At 35.8% G+C, this 24,841-nt stretch overlaps 1 pseudogene; it reads right to left on the reverse strand.

Moving 5' to 3' along the window:
- Positions 1–17,805: 17,805 nt before the first annotated feature.
- Positions 17,806–19,298, reverse strand: LOC145091384 (putative sugar phosphate/phosphate translocator At1g12500 pseudogene; annotated as a pseudogene).
- Positions 19,299–24,841: the final 5,543 nt, after the last annotated feature.

A 24,841-nucleotide genomic window follows, 5' to 3' on the forward strand; every position in this document is an offset into this window, starting at 1 on the left:
CGATGACATATTACTCATTGGTAACGACGTTCCAACCTTGAATGAAGTTAAGTCTTGGCTTGGAAAGTGTTTTGCCATGAAAGACCTAGGAGAAGCCGCCTATATTCTTGGGATTAGAATATTGAGAGATAGAAAGAAGAGACTAATTGGACTTAGTCAAAGCACATACTTGGATAAGGTACTAAAGAGGTTTACTATGGAAAATTCCAAGAAGGGAGAGCTACCTATCCAGAGCAATACCAAATTGAGTAAGACTCAATGTCCGAGTACAGATAAGGAAATAGATGACATGAGTCGTGTACCTTATGCTTCCGCTGTCGGATCAATCATGTACGCTATGACATGTACTCGCTCTGACGTGGCATTTGCTTTTAGCATGGTCAGTCGCTATCAGGGAAACCCAGGTAGAGCTCATTGGATAGCCGTGAAGAATATACTCAAGTATTTGCGAAGAACAAAGGACTGGGTCCTTGTACTTGGTGGCAATGATACTTTGAGAGTAGATGGTTACAGTGATGCCAGCTTTCAGACGGATAGAGATAACTTCCGTTCTCAGTCAGGCTGGGTATTCTTATTAAATGGAGGAGCAGTTACTTGGAAGAGTTCCAAGCAAAATACGGTGGCTGATTCTACTTGTGAATCAGAGTACATAGCAGCAAGTGAAGCGTCGAAAGAAGCAGCTTGGTTCAGGAACTTCATCGGGGATCTCGGAGTTGTTCCAACCATCCAGGAGCCTATGGAACTGTTATGCGATAATGAAGGAGCGGTTGCCTTGACAAAGGAACCGAGAGATCATGGTAAAACCAGACATATCGACAGAAAGTATCATTTCATCAGACATAGAGTAGAAGAAGGCCATCTTATAGTGAAGAGGGTGTCATCTGAAGATAACCCAGCAGATCCCCTCACAAAGGGTCTGAGTAGGGCTAAGCATATTCAGCATGCTCGGAGCATAGGACTGAAAGATGATATTAGTTTTAGTAGTTAGATTAGTTTTCTGAAACTTGTAACAAAGTAAATGTAATTGACTTTTGGTGATTAAATAATAAAGTATTATTTATAAGTTTGGGTTCTACCTTTTGTCAATTATTTTTTATTGTGTTTCATTTTTGCATGTTTTACTTCCCGAATAATAAGATTATTCAAACTCCACAGTCGCTCGTACTTTTGGAAGTAAGTAGTGAATCAAGACTGTCATGAACTGGATTGTAGATTGTCTAAGGATAGACATGGCAATGTATTTGCTGCAACGTTCATGAGTACTCAGAAATTGAGATTTGAGTATTGGATAAACCCTCGCTCAGAGTATTACTTCATGGAATTCATCACGAGTAATACTGAGACGATAATATCTTATAATCTTGTAACAGAGATATATGAGTTGTGATTTGCAAGTCGGCTATGCATTGGTGATACGAAAACGCATCTGTAACTTGGTGTTATAAAACGTATTATCATGTATGGTTTGATGAGTAAAAGATACAAGCATATGAGTCAATGTTTATTCGTTCCTTTTGCCCTAACAGGAAAAGCGATATCTGTGGGCCCCTCGATGATTTGGTGTTGACTTGTGTGCTGGGCCCAGCCAGGACTAAATTGATGTGTTCAATTAGAAGTCCTACATCATCACAAATCAGGAATCGGGAAACATAGATTCTGGACAAAGAGGTTGATTTCATTCCATGTCTTTTGTCTAGGGATATCTAGCAGAACGAAGGATTATATGATCACTTATCTTAGGACATGTAACTGACTGGGTCAGAGTTCGGCAACAGTTTTTTTTTTTTTGGAAGCTACAATTTGCTGGTCAAATTTAGAAGGCATACTAGCAATTATAGTTACAGACTTATCCAAGTGGGAGACTGTTGGATTAGGTGTCTAAGCCCATAACTATAATTGGTATGTACTTGAATTGATAGCAGCACAGTCCTTTTGGGTTGCCCTCAAACCTAGCAACCAGACAAGGAAATTATGAAAGGAGAGATATTAATTTATTATAAGATTAATAAATTAATATAAATGAATTTATTAATATGTTAAAAGATTAATATATTAATGAGAAATCATTTTGTTTAATTAATTGTTAGCCAGAAATTAATTAAAATTAATTTTGGGGTTAAAAGAATTGATTATAAGGTGCAGGGACTAGTTTGCAATTATCTAATAGTTGAGTGGAGGGGTTCTTGAGTGGAAGGCTCTAGAACCCCCTTGGATAAGGGTGGATGAAATCTTTAGGGGAAACCCTAATAATTTCGTCCATAGGGGCTTGGATAAGGCCCTTGGGTTTGCTTAGGCCCTAAGCAAAGGATAACTAGGGTTTCCCCTAAACCCTAGATCCCTCAGCTATATAAGGAGCCTCCTGGTTCATGTTTTGGTCACTCCTTTTCTTTTGAAAAAACCCTAAGAGTCGAAATTTTGCATACTCCCTCTCCCCTCTCTCCTCTACTTTCCTTCTTGCTAGTTTGGGTGTGATTCCATTAGAGGCATTACACTTGTGGTGCTAAGCTTCCAAGAAGATCAAGATCAAGATCAAGGGAATTATCAATTGTTTACTATAACAATTGAAAGGTATGTAATTACTAAACCCTAGGTTGTAAATTTCGATTATAGCCTCTCTCCTCTAGGGTTCTTGTTTTGCAATTCAAAGTTGTATGTTCAATAGATAAAACATAGATCCAAAGTAGGTTGCATGTGAACTTAGGAATTGTTTTCTAGTTTATTTGTTTTACCTAAAACCCATCAAAAGGAAGGAGGGAAGGAGGGGGGAGGAGGAGGAAGAAGGAGGGGCTAAAGGAAGAAGGAGGAAGGAGGAGAGGGGGAGGGCGAAGTCTGGAGGAGGGAGGAGATCCGAGGTCTGTTGGGTGTTGCGGATCAGATGGATTGCGGATCAGGGGAGATGGGTACGGATGGGTCAAGCTGACTGCGGATGGAGGCTAGCTAGGCTGCTAATGGTTTGACTTCGGATGGAGCGTGGTTTGGTGTGAACGCAAGGAACTGGCTGCGGTAGGCAAGGAAGCTGAGGCGGCTGCGGATGCTAGACTGCAGTAGGCACGCCTGCGGTCCGAGGTGAAGTGGGCGAGAGCCTGCGGATTCGAGCTGCGGTCCAAGCCAAGAGGATCCGAAGCTGCGGTCTTGAGGGACTTCGGTCAGCAGAATAAGGAAGGGAAGGTTGCGGTTTTTGGCTGCTGACCTCAACTGCGGATAGAGGCTGAGAGGACCTCGAATCAAGGCTAAGAAGGGGCTGCGGGGAGGCTTCTAAGGGGACTCCGGTAGGCAGTTTTTGGATGCGGTTCGGGGGTCCGGAAGGGGCTGAACAGGTTACGAAAAATGCTATTTTTTCATGAAAAATGGTACCTCAAAGGCCATTTATTCATATTTTAATAAGCGAATCTTTTATAAATCATTTAAGTCAACAAGTGGGTCTTGGGAAGGCAAAAAGAAGAGTGTACAGGGGGGTTTTTAGGGGACAAAAGGTGATGGGATTTGTCATAGTCACATGGTTTTTAGCTTGGGAAGGCAAATATAAGTGAATTACTCTTTACCCAAAAGAGTAAAAAGGACAAAGTGCTTTATGCAAACAACAACTTACGTCCAATTTTCTTCAATTAAATATCTACAGCAAGAGTAAATGAGGAGTAAAAGTCTTCATACCTCAAGAAGATTTCAAGTTGCTGGTTAAAAAAAAGAGCACCACTTCAATGAAAATAAGCCCATAATTGTGTCTTCTCATTTACAAGGCATAAATAAAATGCCTAGAGCAAATTCTTCAACAAATTGGAGACCACAAAAATAATTTCTCTTCCCATTTGCTTTATTTCTTCAACAGAAAAATAATAAGAACATGAAGAACATCATTTTTTCCAGCAATAATAGAACGATCAGCAGCAACAACTTTTATTTTTGCTAAGGTAGAATCACCGAAAAGATAGAAATAAGAAAGAACTTCATAAAAAAAATTCTGGTTTGCAATCCGAAAAATTTTCTTGCAGAAACACGGAAAAATCACAAGATAATCACCGAACGGGAGTCGTTCCCTTGAACTAATCATGAGATCTTCAAGGTACGGCTCTGATACCAATTGTAGAGACCCATTTTTATAACGAATGGTGAATGCTGAAGAAAGATATCTCGAGACTAGTCGTGTTTTTGGAAGTATGAACACGAAGAACATAATATGAGTTCATAGAAAAGAAGTAAGAACAAGAGAGAATAATCATAATATTGCATGAAGAACATGCTGGGAAAGAAACTCTCCCTAGGTGGGGATAACCCACCACTTTCTCTCTCTAGAATTACATTTTAGAAGTGTAACTCTTACTAAGGAAAAGATAAGCTAGCTTACTAAGGAAATAAATGACCAACTCTCCCTTTATATAAGAGGGAGAGTATTTACACCATCAATACAATAAAGGGAAAATATAACCTAACTATCACTCATTATTTGTGGAGCATTCACATGCCCCAACAGTTAAGATGCCTTATAGCCTAGGGATTTTCTTATTGTTTGTTTCTTAGAACCTATACTAATATTACTTACTTATTTGAAAAATACGTTAGGTTGCATGCTCCAAGAGTTAAATAGTTTTAGACTGTCTGATTTGGCGTTATTGTGTAGCTCTTGTCTGAGTCCAACCGTTGTAGTGTCGGGTCATTCCGTCAACAGACTCTTTGATTTTAGAGGCATGTAATTGTATTCATCAGATAATTAGTTAGTATTGGTAGAAGTTCTTCCGCAACAAATAAGTAGGGTAAAGTAAAAGGAATCTTAGAAGAAGAGTCTAGGAAAATTAGTATTTGTTTGAAGGGACATAATTATGGAATAAATTGACGGTAGAAATGATGAAATCTAGAAATGTGAGTAATTAAGCCCTTGTAACACTAGGTGTGTGAAAAGGCCTATAGATTGTAGAGTGTAGTGACTTAGAAACATTGGAGCAATTCTTCTATCTAGTATGGATAGGTGTAGAAGGTAGTATGGGCCCGTACTACTAGAAACAAAGGATCCATACAGGAATTAAGGAAAGACACAAAGTTTCTAAGGAACTGGAGATAATTCGAATACCCCTTTAAAGTTAGTATTAACTCATTCCCATTACGCTTTCAACATGGTAATAATCACCAGGGCAAGCGGATCGGGTTTGGGATCTGAAGGGTCAAGAGCAAGCGAGAGTGAGATATGCGATTGGATCGAGTGGTGGTATCAGCAACAGTAAGAGAGATAATTCCAAAATAAATCAGAACTATCAAAACCGAACTCATCGCTCTTTTGATGAACGGTACGTTGTTATTGCTAGTACCGTTGCCGCCGCAGCAACTATCGTCGTTGCTGCTGCAGCTTCACCTAGAGAGAGGGGGATGCCATATAAGGAGTTCAACAACACCAAGCCGCCAAATTTTGAAGGTGTCTGGGATCCAACCAATGCAATGATATGGATCTCCAATGTGGAAGGATGATTTTACACCTGTCCCTGTCCAGCCAACCTAAAGTTTAGGTATGCGCAGAATCTTCTCTGCCATGAGGCGGAAGATTGGTGGAATTTTATCACAAAGGACTATTCACCCACAGAGAATAGCGTAGTAACATGGGAACAGTTTGAGGAGAAGTTTAGGGAAGAGTATGTTCTACTGGTAGAGAAGGAGCGACTAGCTCAGGAATACTTGCCACTCAAGCAAACCACAGAGTCGATGATAGAGATCACCAAGAAGCTCACCGAGAGGGCCCTGTTTTGCCTAGAGTACGCATCTTCAGAACTGGTACACATGTCAAGGTACCTGAGTATGCTCAAGAATGACATTTGGGAATTTGTATCAAGCAATTGGTACAAGAACTTGGTAGAAATGCAAGAGTATGCCAGGAGAAGAGAAATTGAGTTGAAAACTTAACAAAAGGAAAAGAGGCAGACGCCAGCTCCATCTTAGCCAGCAACCAAGAAATTCAAGCACACTGATTTAAGGTTGTAGGACAGAGAGGTACTCAATGAAACAAGTGTGGGAAGCCTCATAAGGGAGCTTGTCATGCGTTGGTATGATTCAACTGGGCAAAGAGGGACATTACAACAGATATTGTAAGCATGGAGCACAGGAGTGCGTATCTATTTCCACTGCAACCAGATGAGTCATATCAAGGCCAATTGCCCTCTTGTGAACCCAATAGGCGCAATACAAGCTCCATCACCTGCAACATTGAGGATAAGCAACATACGACAAGGCGGGGTTGAAGCCCAAGGGCCAAAGGGCGAGCTTTTCAACTCATGGCAGAAGAAGCGAGGGAAGCACCAGAAAACATGGTTGGTTGTTGAAGAGATTTGGAATCGTGTTTGAATGTAATTCAAGTATGAATTGAGTAAATGATTTAAAACGATGAACAGTGGAGTAAATAGAATATTTGATCAGCTCGTATTATGCTTTTCAGTTTACAGAATACAATGACTAAACTGTAAATCTGTGTAAAAGCTCTCCTAGATCACTAGTACAGACCCTTATATATAGGAGAACAAAAGCATAACGGTACTAAGGACTAAGAGTTAAGACTTGACTTTACAATGCCTTAGTAAAATAACAATACATCCGAAGGCCTACATATACGAAGACAACAGATACTTCGTAACAATCAAACTGACCCTTCGACTATTACAACATTTTAGCCCTAACAATCTCCCCTTTTGGAATTAAGGTCAAAGTCTTCAAGACGTCAGTGATTGAACGGCATACATCAGCACTCTTCGGATTTCCATATACCAAGAGATAACTTTCTTTATCTCTTTCTTGTCTCCTTCAGAGTTTTTCTTGCAGTGGTTCATACGAACAATTAAGTTCGTATATTGCGAGTTGGTGTATCTCTCCACTTCACAAGTTTGAAATAAAAATCGTTTAGCTCTTCTAGCTTTATCTTTTCCTGCAAAAACAATACCCAATGGCTTTAAACAAATTTCACCATCTTCGTACTTGTTCAACTCATTCTGCTTCTTCGTTGGTGCCATTGGTGTAGTTATGTCGAAGCCTTTGACAGTAGCAAGTTCGACTTCTGTTTGAGCCAAACACTCGAAGTAATTCTCCAAAAATATTTTGATGTGCTTGCACCCAAGATTAAAAACATCTGGCTCAGTGTCTTGAAGAAAAGAAAATGATTTGTCTTTGAGCATCAAGGCGATATTGATGAGATCATACGTATTCATCAAAGGAAAGTCTGCCACTGTAAATTCTTGTAGCTTTCCACTTGCTCTTGCCACAGTGTACTTGAGATTTTCAAACTTCCCTTCGAATATGACATCCCTTTTGATGGATATCACCTTTTTAATCTTCTCCGAAAACCACACTTCTTCCTGAGCCTTAGCCAAATCTGCATGAAATCTTATTTTCATCTTCTTTCCCTCTTCGGTTTCCAATGATTTTATTTCAGCTTTGAATTGTGGCATAACAAACATCATTTCATTGACCGGAAAATCAAGTTGACCAAAATCTGTGTTCGTAACCCCATAGTTCTTTTTCGGAACCTTCTCAAAAGAATACATGTGATCAAACATCACCCTGGATTCTATGGTTTCATAGTTATAAACTTTCGAAGGATCACCCTTGTCAACTTTCGAATTATCCAAAGCTCTTTGTCTCATTATACTCTGAACATGTCTCATTCTTTCAACCTCAGCTGCCACCTCAGCTTTCTTCTCTTTATTTGACTTCTCAATTATAATTCCTTTTCCCTTATCTTTGATATTTGACAAAGCCATTTTTTCCGAAGAAGAGACATCAATTTGCTTCTGAATTACAACACCTTTTGAGATAGGTTTTGAAATTGGAACTGTTGTAATCACAGTCGAAGTGACTGGACCAGCTGAAACAACAGTTGGCTTTGCCACCACCTTCGTAGGATATACTTTTCCGACTACCTTCGCATCTTCTGTTGTCTTCATTTGTTCCCCAGTCTTTGTTTGATCAATCTTTTCTCCCCCTTGCACCCCTGTGAAAGCAGGTGGGGCATCTGATACATTTGGTAAAAGGCTTGAAATGCGAAGTAGTGGAGCCAAATTCTTGTGTTAGATGGCTTCGAAGTGAGAAAATTTTTGAGAAATAAATTCTTGAGAAATAATCGGAGATACATACTTCGAAGATAAGTCTTGTAATTCTTTCAACAACTTGACCAATTCTCCAAAATTTTGGTCTTCTTTGGCAGAAAGAGTTGTCAGTTGTGGATTTATCTGCTCAAACAGTTTGACACATTTGACAACAGCATCACAAATAATATCAATTTTCTGATTTGCTGAAGCGTAATCCTGTTGAACAATCTGAACTTCCTTCTGCATGTCTTCGTGAAGTTCTCTGATGTGTAAATTAACATCCTCTCGTACCTTCTTGACTTCCTGTACGAAGAGCACATGACGCTCCTTCGTAACCATTTTTAGATCTTCCAACTCTCTTACAAAATCAGATCTCTGAGAATTAATACGATTCTCATTCGAAATATCATGCTGGTCAACTTTTTCGAGACCACGACTCTCTGAATCTCGAATCAGCCCAGATGCCTTCGAAATCACACGCCCTTCCATCATCTTGATTAAGGAATCTACTTCCAAACTTGTAACCCCACCACTACCCACATCTGCTTGTGATTGCAAGATTGAATTCAATTTTGAATTCAAAATCTTGAATTGCTTCATTGTCATCAGCATGTGGTCTGGAAAATCTTCTTCGGCATGGTCAAAATGAAGAGCTTCGAATGTGCCTCCAAAGCCTTCAGTATCAGTTTCAGCATCAGCAGCCATAGTTTCATCAATTGGTGAATATGGGTTCGGTGGATCAGTTGATTGAGTTGAAAATATGGTAGTGAATGGTTGATCCATGATAGATTGAAAAGTAGGAGAATCAGTAGTCGATGTAACCTGAGGTAATGAAACAACAAGACTTTGTTCAGTAGGCTTCGAAAGACCAACAAGTTCACTGGTCTTCGCTTCTTCGTGAATTCGAATCTCCAGTGTTTCAGGAACTTGCTCTACTTCTTCTGTTTTTTGATTCTTCTTCAGAAACTTTGCAAGATCTTCAGCCCTTCTCTTTTTGGATGATGGAGATACCGAAGCTGGAATTTCCCTAACAGTTACACCCTGATGTGTAACTTGAGTTTTCTTAACAAGCTGAGACGAAGACTTTCGCTTGATTTTGATTCGGCGAAAAACCTCCGTCTTCGATGGAATAGTTTCTTTCGAAGGAGACGCTTCAATAATGGGTGTATCAGCAACTATTGTTAAAATTAGAGAAACATCTTCGATTGTAGCAGTTTTAGTCATTGGAGATTTCTTCTTCTTCTCATCCTTCACAAATTTTTACTAAGTCGAAGATTGTTAAAAGGGGGAGATTGTTAGGGCTAAAATGTTGTAATAGTCGAAGGGTCAGTTTGATTGTTACGAAGTATCTGTTGTCTTCGTATATGTAGGTCTTCGGATGTATTGTTATTTTACTAAGGCATTATAAAGTCAAGTCTTAACTCTTAGTCCTTAGTACTGTTATGCTTTTGTTCTCCTATATATAGGGGTCTGTACTAGTGATCTAGGAGAGCTTTTACACAGATTTACAGTTTAGTCATTGTATTTTGTAAACTGAAAAGCATAATACGAGCTGATCAAATATTCTATTTACTCCACTGTTCATCGTTTTAAATCATTTACTCAATTCATACTTGAATTACATTCAAACTCGATTCCAAATCTCTTCAATTGGTATCAGAGCAGGTCTTCAAGATCAAGGTGATATTTGAAGAACGATTCTCGGTTTGACAATTTTGTCGCAATTTGATCAATTTTGGTGAGTCTCTCTCTATGATCTCTCGTAATATTTGAATCGAGCGTTGCGTTTTTTATTTTTGATCATTTGACTCATTAGATCAAATTTTCTTTGAAAAACTCATTTGTTTTGATCCAATAATTTTTTTTGTTGATCAAATCCCGATCCACTCTCATATTCATTTGTTTGATTTAATTCTCAATTTGGAATTGTTCATTTGATTCAAAATTTAGTCCAAAATCATATTACATTCATTACTGTTCATGGGTGTTTAATATCTTAAAGTCGTGTGTTTAGAATCTGATGTCACTGTTCATAGTTATTGAGCCCATAATTTGTTTTTGATCCATTATCAAATCTTTTACTATTCACAATTTATTGATCAGCCCAAATATTCTTTCGATCCAATGTCTTAAAAAGCTAAGCCCACAAGAATTCATTGAATCATATAGATATAAATCTGCTGTTGTTTATGGTTCATTATCATACGTTTTATCTAGTTGTACCATCGACTTCATATGCATCTGTTCTTGAGTGCTTCATCTTTGTTTCTCATTTTTTTCTCTCGAACGATGTTGTATGTATATTGAAAATGAGTTTCGATTTCATATGATTCGTGTATGATGAAATCGATTTTGTTCAAGCAAAAGTGAAGAAATCGGAAATTGGTATTTTGATTTGGATAAAAATTGGTCAAGAACTTGCTATCAATTGAAATTTTTGTGAAGAACAGATGATTTATCAAGTTTTAGATCCAAAATTTGGTATTTGATTCATCGATTTGGTGTTTGAATGCGAAAAGTCAATCATTATAAAAGTCAACTGTGATTTTTTGGAGTTAATTCGATGAATTAAATGTCAAAATCGTTTGATACAAGTTGTTTTGGGGCTATGGATGTCGAAACTAAGGATGATTTGTAGTTCAATTTCGAAAATTATTGGATTTATGATCTTGATGACGAACGAGACTTGAAAGAAAGAACGACTGTGAAAGTGAAAATCGATTTTGATGTGGAATTGGTTTTTGGTTTCGAAGTTTGGGTTGATAGATTCGAAGGGATAACAATCGATTGTGTAGTTAGATTTTGAAAGATTAGGTTAATGTTTGAATGTTGTCTAACAGATGGGTTGATGTTCGAAGGTTTGGAAATCTTTGCGAATTTGGTGTATTTGGCTGAAAAACGAAGCGTGATTTGAATTGTCGAATATTGGGTTTGAGGAAATAACGAAAATCGATGTTGGTTTGGTGAATTGGTGTTCAATTTCATGAAAAACGAAGGGTTCATAATCGGTTTAGATTGAGATTCGAAGATCAATGGTCAAATGGGTTTGATACTGTAGAACGTTTTGGAACTGGGTTTGCTTTGAAAAACGAAGATTTGGGTTACAAAGCAAATGGGAGTAGTAATTGGCTATTGAGCAGTGATATATGAAGTCTTGATGTTGAGCTGTTGTTGAACGAACGTACGAAGAATGAAGAACTGGGTTAACGTACGAAGGGGTACTGTTTATTATTGTTCATAATAGAGTCTTCGTATGCTTCGTATTTTTGGTTAATTGGGGAAGATGGAGATTGATACGAAGAGGAGAGAGAAAGAAAAGTCTTCGTACGTTTTGCAATTTGCCAAAGTCTTCGTGTGTTTTGACATGGAAAAGGAAAAAGTTTCGAAAATAGCCCTTGAACCTTCGAATTTTTGACACTTCGAAAATTAAAGCAAGTTTCGTATGTTTAACACTTTTCACCCAACTTCGAAAATTGTTTGAGGCTTCGCATATTTGGTACAAGTCTTCGTATGTTTGTGCAAAATGGCAGAATTTTCGAAAATAGTCCCTGAGGCTTCGAATGTTTGGCGGTTCGAATTTTTGACACTTCGAAAATTAAAGCAAGTTTCGTATGTTTAACACTTTTCACCCAACTTCGAAAATTGTTTGAGGCTTCGCATATTTGGTACAAGTCTTCGTATGTTTGTGCAAAATGGCAGAATTTTCGAAAATAGTCCCTGAGACTTCGAATGTTTGGCGGTTCATACCCAAATTCGAAAAAGGATTGTTTTTGCTGAAAATTGAAGAAAATGCATTTTTAGGCCTCTGCAGTTTGTGCAAATTGATGCTTTCTACCCAGATTTGGAAAAGGGGGATAGTTTTGCATATTTTGTTGTTTTGGGCGCAACGGGTCACTGCAGAATTTTGAAATTGACAATTTCTACCCATTTTTAAGAAATTTTGTCAAAGGCGATCCGTGAACGAAGCTAAAAATTCAATATTTTTTGGGTTTTCCGGATTGAAGCACAAAGTTTATGCCACATGTTAAGGGGGAGTTTTGACACGAAAAATTCCGAATAGAGCACGTTCTTTTTCCTTAGAGTTTTATAATCAAATTTTGATTATAAAAAGGGGGAGAAGTTTAATATGGAAATTCGAACTTGAATTTTTCATATTATGCGGATTTGAAGACCGAAGTGATCTTGAAGTTTTGAAGCCTATGAGATGATGCAATTGGATGTTCGGAAGTGATGTATTCGAAATGGGTTTGGTTTTATTGAAGATTTTTAGGGTGTTTTTTATGCGCAACTTTTGGGTGATTATTTGGAGTTTGGAATACTCTTGATCATTCGTTGTTGCTTGGTTTGTATGGTCTCACATCCTAGAGCCCAAATTGAAGAGTCATGGAAGAATTGAAGATTGAAGTTCGTTTCGACATGTGTCACCTTTGAGGCTCGAACCGCGTAGGGCTTGATTTTGGAAGATTTGAAGTGGGTCATTCATTCCTAACTTTGAGGGGGAGACTGTTGGGGTGCAAAGTTCTTCATTCATGACTTTGTAAATGTTTGACTTTTGTAAAACCCACTTGCATGTGGTGTTTTAGCCTTTAGACCCATTTGTTATTGAGAGTGAGAGAGAGAGACATGTAAACACCTCTATATAAGGTGGGTTTGTCCACTTGTAGAGGTGTGCTTGAGAGATGTAGTCATAGTGATTAGTGAGTGAGATATTTATGAAGTTCTAGACTAGATCCCTTTTTGTACTCATTTACTATGATCGAATATATCTTTTAGCACCCAAATCACCATGTTCAATTGTGCAAGCTTTAATTCCGCATGCCAAACCATGTTCTTTGTCACTACAGTTGTTTTATTGACCGATGGAAGGCTCACATCGAGTAAAATAGTTTTAGTTTTCCATTAGAGCCATATGTTAGGTTTAATAAATGTACAAAAAAATTATAATAAAAGATGAAATGTTTACTAGTATTACAATAATGTATGTGTTAGTGTATTTTCAAACGGCATGTGCTTATCCTACTTTAAGAAAGTCACTTATGGAGAATACAAGTAGTAGTAGTACGATAGGAATATCGAAGGTCACTGGATATGACAACTAAGAGTTTCTTCAAAGTAAAAGGAAGCAAAAACCAGTTTGGTCTTCATGTAGCATCAAATAATAAGTCAAACCCGAGTGGGGGAGAACCCACCCCGAAGATAAAAGTACGAAAAGAAGTTTGACATTTTGTTCAAACACTTAGGTCCAACAGAATTACATCATGAATAGTTAGAAGCAGTTTCGGTGTTATCCTGTGAGAAAAAGAAGAAAGGAGTCACAAATCATGGGTATGTTGGATACATAGGTTTAAGCAAGATTTAGAAGTCAAGGGAAAGTCATGGTTGGCTGCAAAAAAAGTATAATAAATAAATAAAGGGACCCACTATTTGCAAGGGATCAGTCAACATCTCTTCAGTTCTTATTGTTGATGTGATTATTAGCAAGAACAAGAGAACAAGGCTATCCTAAAATTAGCAAAACTAATTATGTGGCTGAGAAATTTGAAAGTTTCTAACAAAGGTAGTTTGGTCAGAGCATGATGCTTAATAAAGGAAAGCCAAACTACATTTTGTAAATTATTTTTCTTAAAGTTTTGTTGTTACAAAAAATAAACAAAAGCAAAATAAAAAATCATTTTTCAGTGTTTTACTTAGTCTTCTTTTAAATAATTTTTTTGTTAGTTTTCCTTTCTAGTTAAATAAAAAAATCATTTGATTTTTCATGTTGTATAAAGCTTTGTTTAATTTTATTTTATTTAATCTCTTTCTAGTTGATTTTATTCGGTTTTTAGTCTATTTTATTATGTCTTTTAGATTGTTTTTCTTGTTATTCATTTAAATACAAAAATCCAAAAACAAGTAGTGTGCAAGTCTTCTCGACAAAAGATTTTCAAGTTTATAATTTCAATCAACATGATTAAAATATAAGGGAGTTGTAGTTTTGGTAAAACAAATTTCATAGAAACAGACTTCAAAGTAGGATGCACATTAATAGAAATAGTTGTACTACAAAATACCCTTAACACATTAATCAACATAACCTTGAAGCAGGTTATGACCAAAATACCCCTTAACTAGTATCATAGTAGCATTACATCATTCCGTAGTAAGGTAGCATAGTTACATTACAAAAGACTTAAGGTTTGTTACCAATTCCATGCAAAAGACTAAACGTTTGTGTTGGATGACAAAAGATACTAGTAGTAAACAAGCACATCATTCTAAAGTTACTGGCTTGTTTTGACTGCAACCAATCTCTCATTTGGGGACAACTTTCTTACTTAGACCAATCTTGGTTATACGTTCTGAAACTTTCCTCTTTCTCACATGCATCTTTCCAATTCTTGAAGCTCTAAGAGCTTGAACAAGAGCTTTAACAGGATCTTGAATAGGAGCTTGAAAAGGATGATGTCCACATCCATTCTTACCGTAGATCCTGGATTAGACCTCATAATCTCCTCACCATAATCCCACAACCTTCCATAATGCTCAACCAAAGTACCTTCAATCTTACTCAATGCAAACCTTCTTGCATTTCTACACTGCCCCAAACTAACATTAATATTAAATTTTTTGGAAATTTTAGCTTTCATTTTCCTTAAGCTCATTTTTGGTCTTTCTAATATTTCATTAACAAAATGCTTCCCAATCCACCTATAACTCACAATTGCTCCAAGTTTGAATGACCTGGAGCAATTGTGATCATCTTTCAGTGACTTAATTTGAAAAGAATGTTCGTCATTCATCCAAGTGGCCCAGAGTCTAAATGGGCATTTATGTGTTGTACCTTTGCTACATTTAGCTAACAACATGTTCTTATCACTTTTTTTCATACCATAAACTATATACATGTCTAACAACATAATTACTCAGTAAACATTTAAGCTCATCAGGGTCAAAAAACTTCATACCTAGTACAGGAACCATCTTCTTCCAATTTTGGTTTGGATCATGGACGGGATACATTGGTTTCACATCAACTTCTTTGTCTATTACATCTGTGTCAGAACCATCTTCTAATTTCTTGTTACGACAAAGGGCATTAAGAAATGAATCATCAAGTGGTTTCTTACCTGACACCAATACATCATCTTCATGGTCAGGTAAAATTGCGTCCAAAAATGTAGAATCATCAACTTCGTCTTCATCGTCTACAACCGAATCATATTCATCAGGATTCTCATCCTCTATCCAATCGAAAATGGGTTCATTGTACTGATCAATGTACACATTAATTCTTTTTTCTTGGCTTCCATTACCAACCTCAAGGAACTCTCTGTAATCTCCTTCATTCTGAATTACTCCTAAACCTTCACTCAACCTTTCATGTGGAAGACGGTAGTAAACATCGTTGCAGGGATCTTCTTTGTGAGCTTTTCAAGGAATGTAATGAAATCTGAAAATACCATAGCGTTGAAGTCGACATCTCGCACAGATGTGATGTCTAGGTCGAAATATACAAGGGGGTTGGGGAAAATACACCATTATAGTGAACATCCACGATGAGGGATGATCCCTTCATCATTACAGTCGAAGAAACAGAAATTGATTTCAATTGCAAAGGTTCGACATTGAGAACGAAGAGAAAGGGAAACGATGGAACGAAGGAATGAAAGCGGTGGGTTTTTTTGTTTATGAGCCCTAATTCCAATTACGAGTCATATAATGTGTCAAAAATACCAAGTAATTTTATTTAATGGCACATAATACAACATAATGCCACATAATATGCGAAATCAGCAAAAACCTACGATCATCGGTCATATTACCTTAATATGTAAAACAAGTTCAATTGGCAAATATATACAAAAAAAACATTGTTACCTTAATGTGTACAGACCCTAAACTACGTTACCTTTCTATGTCATTAACCCTTGGATGTTTTTCAAACTGATGACCATGACAACCATCGGTTTAAAAATTAGATGATAAGATGATTAAAGCTACTAATCTTACATTAATCTCAATAATCTATTTTATGGCCTTTATGTTTTGATTCTTTATCCTGGGACCAAAAAATCCCTTTTATGTGGGTTCATCCATTAAGAAGACACATTTTTGATGAGTTTTTCCTTTTTAATTTTGAAGGTTCATGGTAAGTTTTTTTTTCTTTTTTTTTTTTAGGTCAAAGACCATTAAATATTTGTAAAATATATGAGTTTATATAACATCTGTTTATTTATAAAATATCTGAATTTTATAGAGTATTTGTAAAATCGCCAACATTAATCACAAAAATCCTAAAATGGGAGGGTCTCTATATGTAACAACCATATTTTCGCAAATGTTACAAAATAACCGTCTAATTTAAAAAAAAAAAAAAAAAAAAAAAAGATCTTAAAAAATTACTTAGCCTTTTCATTTTGTTGTATGAGTCATCGTTTCAAATAAAAAATCTTTAAATGCTCGTAATTAGCATGATAATTTGCAAAACAAGAAAATTTCACTAAATATGCATTTCATTTAACGAAATATTATACTTCACGTCGTCTCAAGTTAATTTTAAATTAATAAACATATTGGGGTCCCAGTCGGCCAGTCCCCATCCAGTTGTAGAATATTAACATGTTCGCTAGTTTAAAATGCACGTTTAGTTGAAAAACACTTATCACTTACATCACAAAAAAAGAACATTCGGCAAAATGGATATATGGCTTTTTGAAATGCTCTAATTCCATGTTTTTTTACATCATCAACTTATTAATAAAGTTAATTTACATTTTTGGTGAATTTAATACATTAAAGTTGATAAAAGAACACAGAATTCTAATTCTAAGTACCAATAATGATATATTTCTTCTGAAAAGTTAAAAACCATTTTTAGTAGTGACATTCTTGTGAATGGACACGCATCCTTGTTTCTAGCAAAGTTAAGTCACACATTTGTGCTCATTTTACATCACACAAATACATTTCATGGGGATGGGGTCCACCAAATAAAAACCAAAAAGCACACTCTAATAGAAACAAACAACCCACCTGCATATAATATTAATATTGTAGCACTAAATACTAATGGTGTTGCATAAGAAAAGGAAAAAAGATAACTTGAAGTAAGGTACACCTAAGGGTATAAACATTAGGTACACCTAAACTCCTATCAAACATAAAAAAAATATATTTCGTCTTTGAGGCTAAAATGGGAAATTATGCACTCCTCTCTCACTTGGGACTATATGCTCATATTTGATGTCGTTCCTATATTAGCTTCTTTCTACTCTTTGTATTGTATGGATTTAAAATAACTTGACTAAATTGCCCCCAACTCCCAAGGAGAAAAAAAAAGATCTACCATTGTTTAGCATTCTGAAAACATTAAGCAAGAAACTAATCCAATTGAAGAGATGGATTTGCTTAACAATGTATCCTAATGATTTCAGAAATAAATATTCTTCAAATTAAGCTTCCTATTAAAGCATTGGATAAGATTCCTAAAGAAATTTCCCACTATGAAAGGCCTTCAAAAATTCAGGAAATTTCTTTTCTAAATTTGCAGCAACAAGAATTAAAGCAGATAGTCAGTAAAAGTAACTTAAATCGGACCACAATACACATATCTCCAAACATACAGAGGGATACTATTATTCTATTCTCATATTAAAGGTAAAGATGAATTGGAACACACTCAATATAGTCAATACACCAAACATTCAGAGGTTGCTAATCTTCAATCTATAGCATAATCACATATCCATGATCAACTAAATCGAGTAGGTAGCCAATGTTCTACAGATATGACTGTAAAACGGTAAATAATATCATTTCAAGAATCTTTCAATTCAGGAAATTTGTATTCTAACTTCATGTTGCTGATAACGTGTAAAAAGGTACAGACAGAAACAGGGGAATGTTCTGTAAATGAATGGTATACAGTAATATGAAATACTATACAATCTAATCGTGTGATGTTCTTTGCTTTCAATTAAGTTGAGAAAGAAATGAAATTAAATAGGCATCAATGATCAAATGACAGCAAGAGGAAAAGAACGTGCACCAGTGAATTTTCTTTTTGGCTGTCAGTGAACTGTGACTTTAGATCTTTTTCTTGCCTCGCTGTAAAGCACTACTCCCATTATCGTCACCCCGAAACCGGAAATCCCCATCGCCGTCACCGGATTTTTGAAAATCATTACAGAAACCACCGCTGCAACAGCAGCCTTGGCGTTTCCTAACACCTGCAATGTCAATGCACTCGTATGCTTCGTCACCAAAAAGTTCGTCAAGTTCACCAAATACGCCACTGTAGCATTACCGATCAACAAAAACACCATAAACGAATCACTTTTCGCTTTCTCTAATGTCTTGCCCAACACATTCCCTTCTATATACAAAGTAAAAGGTAACAAAATCGCGGCCGCCATTGGCGCCATATACAATAAGAGATTCATTGAATGGAGTTTCTCCGAATCCGACGTCAACAACAATCCTTGAACCACCGACTTCAACGCTCTGCCAGCGGTGGATCCCACGCACATCAAAAATCCAAACAAATGAAACAATGGTTCGCTGTTACTCGCCAAAACGATTCCGAATACAACTGGCATTAAAGCGAAGTATACCTCAGCAGACTCCTTCTTACAAGTGATCAGGAAAGCGAAGATCGCTGTGAAAAATGGCGTCGTTGCTCCAATAGCTTGGTTGAATGAAACAGGCAGGTATCTGAGTGAGGTATTTCCACAAACGACTGAGAAGCAGAAAATTGCGGATAATGCGAATATTTTAAAAAACTGCTTTCGAGATGAAATCTGTTGAAACGGAACGATCTGGAACCACCGGATTGCGATCAAGCTGTAGAAAGTACAGGAGATCATGTGAAGCATTGTGAGGAAGATCGGGTATCTGAAACCATAGAAGCTGAGAAGGTATTTGTTGAGGAGGAGGACGCCGATGTTGGATAAGTACCATGACGCGATGATCAGAGCCGTTAAGATTGTCGGAGAAACGACTGATGTGATAGATAAGGCCGCGAAAATGTTGTTGCTGGTGCCGTAACGGACTTCACCGGTGGGCGTGGTCGGGATGTCGACGGAGGTTTCTAACCTAGGATTGCTGCTCCGGCGAGTGGTCCATGACTGAGCCTCCACCATTGACGGTGTACACACAGTGAAGCTGAATGTGTTTGCGTTAAGATTCGGATTGGATCTGGGAAAATGAGATGTGTGCAGTACAGGTGACTATGATATACTGATAAGTCAGAAAAGTTTATAACTTACCCTGATGTTTAAACGTTATGACATTCTGCCGTCCTCAAAGTTCTATTTATATATATACACAACTTAAAGTTATCAATAGTAATGCAGCTTTTTTAACTATGGATTTGGAAGAATGGTATTTGTGTTTTTTTTTGTTCACTTAATATATGTTACTATTTTTCTAAATCAGAAAAATAATTATAATTGGAAGACTGTCCACATCAATATAATGATATTTTTCATTTGTTATAGCAACGGATGTTGAACAGAAAACATATGATTTCCTGATTAACTGGAATCGAACAAAATTAAATAGTAAAAAGTAGTTGGGCGGATCTGAATGTGTCCCTAAAATTGAACTTGATGATGTCTTAAGATAAAAATCAAACATGTGAGATGGAAAATATTAATTAAGAAGAACAAAAAAACCCTAAAAAACAAATATTAAACGATTTTTTGTCGCCAGACGTCGCCGCCCTCTTCCACATTTCGTTGCCGCCTCTGGTCCTTTGTCTCCGGTAGTTGATTACAGGACGCACTTTGCTTCTTCGATTTTCAGCCCTACCATCATAAGCTTCAAAAGATCGCAGTTCTACCATTGGTCCACTCTCTAACGCTCTCTATGGCTCTGTCCATCTCCACTCCACTAGTGTTTGCCTTCTCCGACAACCATCTGCGTGGCTACAACCTTGAGTCCGTTTTGTTGGTGTTGTATGCCCTCTGCTCCCCTTTGGATTACTCCTTCATTTAGGTAAGTTTTAATATTTTGAAACAATCTGAAATCAGAATTCAGAGTTTGGAAATCAGTTAAATAATATTGTCTTTTCAAAATATTAATTTTCTTTATTTGTTTCTTGTTTAAAATTAATAATAAAGAATCTCTTCTTTTGTTTTAATTGTTCATTGATTAGAAAATTTTGTATTGTATATGATGTTGTTTGTTTTAATTTTATTAAACTGGTTTATATTTTAAGATATAATGTGAAATGTGAAACAAGTTTTCCATTTCATGATCATGAAAAACAAAATGAACAAAAAAATGAGAAACAAACATCTTTCTCAAAGTATATGAAAATTGCTATCCTGAATTCTAGAAAAAGACTAAATATGAGTCATACTATGTAAATCAACGAGATAGATATTAGAAGTGCCTTAGACTGTATTATTGGCAACCCGACCCGGTACCAAATTTTTTTGACTAATTTATTTTGTCACCTCATTCAAGATGGACACTGTGAGTTTCAATCCTAAATTCCCCACTGTTCCTTGGTTTTGGAGTGCAGTTAGCGCTATGAGAGCCGATCACTCAAGTGGTAAAATCTTTTATTGTTCCTCTTCTTGTGTTCTTGTTCCAACTTTTTGATGAATCGGTTGAAATTGGAGTGAATTGTTGCCAAATTGCTATCATAGATTATTTTTCTTTATACTTTCGATTCTTGTGATTTTGTGTGATTAATTTTCAGCCACTTTGGGTGTGTTTTTGATGGCTAATGGCTTCCAAAATATTGCCAAGAACACTCTCAAAGATGTTATTAATCATTTTAATGAATTGCTCAAAGTTTTGGAAATATTGTCTTCCTTTTGTTGTTTGAATTCGTGTTTATCAAAAACGATCAACAAAACTAAAAAAATAGTTTTTTCCCGCTTTCCTCATGAAATTTGTTAAATATAAAAAACAATGCAAGTAAAATTGTTTCTGATTTCTAGTTCGTTTCGTACAAATGAATTTGTTTTAAGATTGTAAGAATAATATTACGGAAATGTACGAAAAGAAACAAGAAAATAACAAAGGCTGAGGCATGTGTTTAACATATTGTCCTTAAAACAAATTTGTCCGGTACCGGGTATTTGTTTCCGATACAACAGCTTGAAGTGGTTCTTCTAGACCATCAAAACCTTCAATAAGCCTAGATTATCCTTTCTATACAACAAGAAAACGAAGAAGATGAAACGGAAAGAAGAGAGTTTAGTTGCATTGTCTGAGTGTTAAATTGTTGTATTTATACTACAAACTATAACCAACAAAACAACTAAATTGGCATTAAAATACAACTCTTAACCGACAATATATTTAATATCATTCTTAATTACGATTTGTAACCGAAAATTAAACATCAATTTTTGATAAGGTAAGATTCTCGACACGTTATTCATATTCCAACTTTTTTTTGCTCTCCCAAAAGTGCAATGTAACGTCCCAAAAATTATAGATAAAAATTTCACTTTTAATTAAACCAAACCGATCAACCATTTGTTTCATAAGATAGTAATAACAATATTATTCTCAAAACATCAGAGTAAAATATGCTAATGCGGAAAATAAAACTTTGGGGATGTAGTGCGATCAAGCTGGGCCACCAAAACAAGAAGTACATGAAAATATTTTAAACATAAACTGTAAGCACAAAGCTTAGTGAGTTCCCCCAAATACCACATACCATACAAGTCCGGGCCTAGCCTATCATACATGCCTTTGGGCCTAGCCCACATAACCACATGCAAATATCACAAAGACAACAAGCATCCTACATAGTATAGTGAGAAAACTCACATCGATCCGCTGCTAAACAAATAAACACTTGGGTTGTCGAACTGGAAACTCCCCGCACTAAACATAATCAAATAACATCCTAATCAAGTAATAAGCCATAACCGAGGGTCTAAATCTGTAATCCCGACTTCTAGGGTAAAAGACCATTTTACCCTTTCCCTTAATCGACCCATAATTCCATGGTCCAAATCCAAAAGAACCAGAAGCCCAAAATGGCCTAAACAAGTCCAAATCCAATGTTGAGTGTGCGCCAGACGTACCCAACCCGTACACCCTGCGTACTCGATGTTTGACCAAATGACAGGCTGCTGACCCAGTTTGCGCAACATACTGAGAAGTGAGCATTTTCTTCTATAGAAGGCTTAATCCATTAACTTCTCCACGTCCAAACTACATATCTACTTCAAAACAATGTCTTAATACATAAAGTTGGCAACTTTACTCCTTTGCATAACTTAATGGAGCACAAAACCATGCCCTATGTCCAAATCTTCACTTAATGATCCATAACTCAAGCATGGTTGGTCCATAGCCATCAAGATGAAAACTTTATGGACTAAGGACCTCAGAAACAACAAAAGAAACAACCTAAAGCTTCTTGAGTAGCATTTACTCACAAGAATCATCTCATGGGAGCAAAAAGCATAAGATTCTACACTAAAGAGTCATAAATTTTCAAGCTTTTTACCTCTAGAAGAAAGATCAAAATGAATAATGTCTGGATCTACAAGCTCTAAGCCAACCAACTCTTCTCCGATGAGCTCCTTCCTCTTTAATATGCACCAAGAACACTCTAATTCACTCAAAAGGCTCAAAATCCACTCAAAGTAAGGATAGTGTTTTGAGATTACAGGTTGAGGGGGATGGAGGCTGAATATAGGAAGGGTTCCAAGAGTTAATGATGCTTAAATAGGGGGTCCAAACCCTAAAATTTAAGGTTTTCATTATGTGTAATTACGCCCAACATAACTCAGGTGCGCCCATCGTACTCCAAAAGGGTTTCACAATTCCTTTAATGAAGTACACCCAACATACTCCCCATATACGCCCAACGTACTTTCAAATCCTCATTTCCAGCTAAACTTCAAACGACCATAACTTCTTCGTTAGACCTCCGTTTTCGACGTTCTATATATCCACGAAAAGGTCTTGAAGCACTCTACACTTCTGTCTTGTTACTTTTGGTCCATACCAAGTTGAAGTTAAAATCATAAACCTAACAAGTCGTCTGATACTTATCCTTCCCATCCCAACCTTGGTTCCAAATACATAAGTCAAGGGCATAGATCCCAATGCTAATAATATCACCATTCAACAAATTTTGGTTAGAAAGAACGGTTTTTTAAAGCACACAACAGAAGTTGTCTCCAGATACAATGAAAATTTAAATGATTTTTTTATACAATATATTAGTAATTTGTACAGAAAAATATTATGATTCAATATGTTTTTAATATTTAATTTGTTATGATTCAAAATGTTATTACCAAAATATTTTGAACTAAGATTTGTTAATAACCAAAATCTAAAACAAACAACTTTATTTGGTTTGGAAATGATTTGATCCAAAAATTATTTGATAAAAAATGTTTATGATTATTAAGTTTTGATACAAAATATTATAAATAAACATTGTAAGATATAAATTTTGTTTGAACCAAAATTTATTATGAAACAAATTTTACATAAAAAAAACATATTTTTGGTGTTTACGAAAATAAAAAATTAACGAAAACGAATATTTCTCAAAATTAAAGTTTGATATAAAAAAATTATTCTATAAAATTTATTTTTGAAAAGTTCATAATATATGATATATAAAATTTTTTATTTGGATAACAAAATTTTCACCTTTTGGTATTTATAAAAACTTGGATTCCTGTAAACAAAATATAGGTATCTTTAATATTAATGTTTTTGATTTTTTATAGACTTACTAAAACAGTAAAAAGAATAACTCTTTCATTTGATTTTTTGAATTTGGAGAAAAAAAATCCGTATATTTTACAAAACAAGTATTTCTTAAAATGTACATATAAACACTTCAAAAACTTTTTTTTTACAAACATTATATTATCGTGAATAGAAGTTTTTCTTAAATTTCCATGATTTTTGAAGATATTTTAAGGTTTGTATAAAAAATTAAAAAATTAAGGGATATATATATATATATATATATATATATATATATATATATATATATATATATATATATATATGACTATGTCATAGAAAATTAAATTTTAAGATTTTTTTTTAAAAAATTTCTTTGATAAAGAAAAAATATGACTAAAAACAAATTGAGGTGAAATAAATGCCATTAGCTGACAGGCGGCTGAAGACACATGGCTCGACATAAGACATTTCGAGTTCGTAGAACGCCCGTGCAGACTACATGATTATTTTTCAAAAACCTTGTTTTATTAGATTAAGTATTGTAAATTGATTAATTTTGAAATTTTCGCCTTTTATAGCTTTTGCGTTTAACCCACTATTTGTTTTTTTTTTTCCTTGATAACGTGTCATTGCCAAGACCATTCTATTGTCAAATCAATCACAGAAAGCTACATAGCCAAGATACGGGGAAGAGAAATATAAAAAGAGATTGGAGAGAGAATTAATGTGTGTTTGTGTGTGACGGGATATATACATCTAGGGCAAAAGATGTCAGAGTTACCAACGAAGGATTGCTACAAGCATTACCGAGATGCAGCAATAAGGATTCGACTACATGGGTTGGCAGAAATTAACATATCAATTTAATGGCAACCAGAGTTACTCGTAAGCACTAACTAGTGACAGAAAATGTTTATGTATTTACCAAGAGCTCTAAGTAACCATCTTTTCCGCAGGGCAGAACATAATAATTAAAACCAAGACAAAACTGCAAAAATGGTCCCTGTGGTTTCTTATTTTATGTGGTTATGGTCCAAACGTTTGAAAAGTTGCAGATTTGGTCCTTTTCAACAAGTTTTGTTGTGGTTTTGGTCCCTCATCCGTTAAGTTCC

Source organism: Lactuca serriola, chromosome 3, assembly GCF_051521515.1.
Source record: "Lactuca serriola cultivar US96UC23 chromosome 3, Lser_US96UC23_V15, whole genome shotgun sequence".
NCBI lineage: Eukaryota > Viridiplantae > Streptophyta > Magnoliopsida > Asterales > Asteraceae > Lactuca > Lactuca serriola.